Source organism: Rhincodon typus, chromosome 25, assembly GCF_021869965.1.
Source record: "Rhincodon typus isolate 14 chromosome 25, sRhiTyp1.1, whole genome shotgun sequence".
Classification (NCBI taxonomy): domain Eukaryota; kingdom Metazoa; phylum Chordata; class Chondrichthyes; order Orectolobiformes; family Rhincodontidae; genus Rhincodon; species Rhincodon typus.
The window spans coordinates 8,239,204-8,243,994 of record NC_063356.1 but is presented as its reverse complement, the minus strand read 5'-3'; positions in this window follow the sequence as shown (position 1 = coordinate 8,243,994).

Below are 4,791 nucleotides of genomic sequence, written 5' to 3'. Positions count from 1 at the left end.
AAGAATGAGTTTCAATGAATCAGTCACCAGCATCTAAATGTAAACCCTGTTCTTGGCTGTCTGTCCTTCTGAGGCTACAGTCTACATTTGGTTTGTCATTGAATGTACAACGTCTGTGCTTGAGGACGCTGGTGGTGTTGGGGGGTGGGAAGCGAATTTTATAAAAGTCTGAGCAATGCAGGCTATGGTGAGATTTGTGGCAGAATTGGGCAAGAACTCCAGGGAGACACTCTCTTGACATTGGGAGCGACTTGTGGCATTGGGGCGTCCAGTGGTGGTGGAAGGAGTTGAGTTTGGACCCAGCACACAGTGCTGGAGCCATCAGCTTCAGCGATGGCTGAATTGCTGAGATTGGCCCAGCGCAGTCTCATGGCAGCGGCGTCATCGGTAGAGGCAAGAAGACACTAAAGATTGGCGATACGGTTCTGCAGCGTTGGGTGCAGCGAAGGGACTAAAGGCTGGCTGACCACTTCATTCTGGTGTTAGTCTCAACGTTTGTGTGGAGCCCGGATCTAGGCCCATGGGTATGCACTTAAGAAGGACTGCAATGTTAAACTTTAACTTTATTTCTCTATTTTTCTAACTTTATCCCTATGCCTGGTTTGTTTCTGTGTTTTAAAATGGTGCCAGACAGCAGCGAAGTTGTACAGCACTTCTTACTGAAATTGCAGCACTGGAGTTGTGCCACAACGATGCCACCCGAAGGCTGCAGGAACAGCAACTCATATTTCACTTGGGAACCCTGCAGTCCAATGGTATCAATGTGGACTTCACAAGCTTCAAAATCTCCCCTCCCCCGAACGTATCCCAAAACCAGCACAGCTCGTCCCCGCCTCCGTAACCTGTCCGTCCTTTCTCCCACCTATCCGCTCCTCCCACCTCAAACCCCACCCCCATCTCCTACGCCTCATCCCACCCCCTTGACCTGTCCATCTTCCCTTGACTGACCAACCCCCATCCTAACTCCCCACCTACAATCACCTTTACTGGCTCCAACCGCGCCTCCTTGGCCTGTCCGTCACCTCTCCACCTATCTGCTCCTTTATCCATCTTCCATCCACCTCCCCCTCTCTCTCTATTTATTTCAGAATCCCCTTCCCCTCCTCCATTTCTGAAGAAGGGTCCAGATCCAAAACGTCAGCTTTCCTGCTCCTGTGATGCTGCTTGGCCTGCTGTGTTCATCCAGCTCTACACCTTGTTATCTCAGATTCTCCAGCATCAGCACTTCCTACTATCTCTGAATAGATTCGGTGTAGCTGATTGAAGGTAAATCCACATCTGGCACGTGGGAATCTTTTAAAGTCCAGTTTGTTAGAATTCAGAACCATCATCTTTTTGTGAAAATGAAGCATAAAGATGGCAAGATTCGGGAACCTTGAATGAAAAGAGAGATTGAGAGCTTTGTCAAAAAAGAAAAGGAGGCCTATATGATGTTTAGGAAACTGAAGACAGACAAAGTCCTTGGGAATACATACATAATAGAAAAGAACACAAACAAGGAATTAAGATGGCTAAAATGAGCTATCAAATGCCTTTGGCAAACAAGATAAAGGAAAATCCCAAGGCGTTTTATACATATATAAGGAAAAATAGGACAACTAGGGAAAGGGAAAGTCCAGTCAAGAACAAAGGAGGGAATTTATGCATGGAGCCAGAGGAAGAGGGTGAGGTCCTTAATGCTAACGTTGCATCGGAATTCACAAAAGAGAAAGGCATGGTGGACGGTGAGTCTTGAGATGGGTATGTTGATATCTTAGAGCATAACAATATTAAAAAGCAGGAGGTATTGGTGTTTCAAAAAGCACTAAGGTAGACAAGTCCCAGGTCATGATGGGATCTATCCTAGAATGCTGAGGGAGGCAAGTGAAGAAATTTGTGGGGCCTTGTACAAAATCTCTGTATCCTTTTTAGCCACAGAAGAGGTCACAGAGGACTGGAGAATAGCCAAAGTTATTCCTTTGTTTAAGAAAAGCAACAGGGATAGTCTGGGAAATTACAGGCTAGTGAGCCTTACATTAGTGGTAGGGGATTTACTGGAGAAGATTCATGGGGATAGGATTAACTCACGTTTGGAAAAATATGCATTTATTAACAATATGCAACATAACTTTCCAATTTTTACTCTATGCCCTGACCGATGAAGACAAGTATTCCATATGCCTTGTTGACCACATTATCCACTGTGTTGTCTTGTCTCACAAACTTGATTGAGTTTTTTGAGGAAATAGCAAGAGATAGCTGATGAGGGCAGGACGGCAAGTTTTGTCTCTATGGACTTTAGCAGGGCCTTTGACAAGGTCTCTCATGGCAGGCTGATACATGGGATCTATTGTGAGCTCGTAAGTTGGATACAGAACTAGCTTAGTCATTGAAGACAGACACTAGTGGTGGAAGGTATTTTTCTGACTGGAGATCTGTGACCACTGGTGTTCAGCCGGGATCACCTCTTGTTTGTAATATATGTAGATGATTTGGAGGAGATTGCAGGTGGTCAGATTATTAAATTTGGCAATGACACAAAGATTGCAAGAGCTGCAGATAGTGAGGAAGGATTGCCAGAGGATACAGCAGGAGATAGATAAGCTGGAGACTTGGACAGAGAAATGGCAGTTGGAGCTTAATCCATACAAATGCGAGGTGATGCATTTTGGAAGGTCTAATGCAGGAGGGAAGTGCACAGTAAATTGCAGAATCCTTAGATGCATCAATATACATCTCGGTGTTCAGATCCACAGTCCCCTGAAAGTGGCAACACGGTGGGTAAGGTGGTCAACAAGACATATGGAATACTTATCTACATCGGCCAGGGCATAGAGTAAAAATTAGGAAGTAATGTTGCAGCTGTATAGAACTTTAGTTAGGCCACATTTGGAATAGGCATACAGTTCCGATCACCACACTAGCAGAAGGATGTGGAGGCTTTGGAGAGGCTATAGAAACTGTTTACCAGGATGGTGCTTGTTTGGAAGGTTTAGCTGTGAGGAGGAATTGGACAAAATTGGTTTGTTTTTACTTGAACATCAAAAGATGAAGGGTGGTCTGATAGAAGTTTACAAAATTATGAGAGATATTACAAAGTTGGATAGAGTACTTATAGATTGGAAGGCAGGATGTTAGATTTTGATGTTTGTAAAATGATAGTGGGAAAGAGTGAGTGGTCCCTTTAAAAGATGATGTGCTTTTTCTAGGCTTGGTGATAAAAAAAATGTCTGCAAGCAGTAGCTTGCGGGTCTGCAGGTGCACAGTGAGTCCCTGAATTAAAATATTTGTGTCAAAAGGCTGTATGGTTAGCAATCCAGGCAGCAGTTTTGTTTTGTTGTCAAGACAACAAGTTCAAATATAGCCAATTAATTTAAACCAGGCACTTAGAGAGTAAAAACCAATTAAATTTAAATCTGATGGTTTTGATAACATAGGATCAATCCTACTGTAAGAAATTGATATGTCATCGGTGTATAAAAAAGAGAGCATGTGCAAAATCATCAGAGAACCAACTGTAATCTGATAAGAGATCAGCTCGCTCTCATCTCTTAGAGAAAGCATCATATAAATAAAGTGCTGCGGTACCCTTCGATAATATTCCTGACACAAGAATTTGAAGAAGAAAGCATTCCTGACCGAAGATCAACGGAGAAGGCGCAGAACATTCTGGAAGATGTACATTGGCTATCATTTCGAGGGACTAAGTTCTATTTTTTTAAAAATTTTGGTTTCTATTAGTGGAACTTGTTTTTATTGGAACAGCATACCATTAGAATTTTGTTTTACTGGGGAATAGTTCACAGTTAGAGGGGAATTGTTTGGTTTGTCAATAATTCAGTTAATTTGTTCCCTGTTAGATAAATAAATTGTTACTTGTTGATTATAGATTGGGTGTTAGGAATTTATTCATTTAACCTCCCCTTTATAACAGATTTGGGGCTCAGGTCCAGGATCTGGCCAGCTCCGGTCTGGGATTTGAACAGTTTTAAACGGACTTGGGGATTAATGTCATAGATCTTTAAATAAAACTTAGGTGAGAAGTGGAAAATCTATTTAATTTTGGTTGCTTGTTGGTTAAATCAAAAATGAGGTAATGTCTTTTTCAGTCACTAAGAGTTTTCTGGGGGTGGAAGAAGTGACTTTGAGGGTTTTACATCAGGTAAGCCAATAAAAGCTGCTGGAATTGGCAGACAAGCTGGAGTTGGGGGTTGCCTTTGTCTGTGAGGAAAGAAGAGGTAATTACAGTAATAGCTTGACATTTAAATTTATTGGAAAGGCCATCAGAATCTTTGCAAATAGCTAGAATTCAATTGCAGTTGAAGCAGCTTGAACAGGAAAGGGAACTGTTTGAATTGCAGTTACAAGCAGAGAAACCAGAAAAAGAAAGACAGAGAGAGTTTGAACTTTGAAGGTTGCAAATTAGACAGGATAGCTGACTTAGAATGACGGAAATGAAGATAGGCTTCGTGAGGAGGAGAGTGATGATGAGCAAACCCATCATAGCCAAAGGCCTGGAAGGGATATATATAAATATGTCAAAACCTTACCAGAAATACATGAAAAAGATGTAGAAGTCTTTTTCATTTCCTTTGAGAAATTGGCTAAACAGATGAACTGGCCAAAGACTGTCTGGGTAATGTTAATTCAGTCCAAGTTGGTAGGGAGGGCTAGTGAGATGTTTGCAGCGCTGTCAGAGGAGGTATCAGGAGAATATGAAGTAGTAAAACAGGCTATTTTGAGAGTCTACAAATTAGTACCAGAGACATACAGACAATGGTTCAGAAATATAGGAAAGGAACTGGGTCAGAC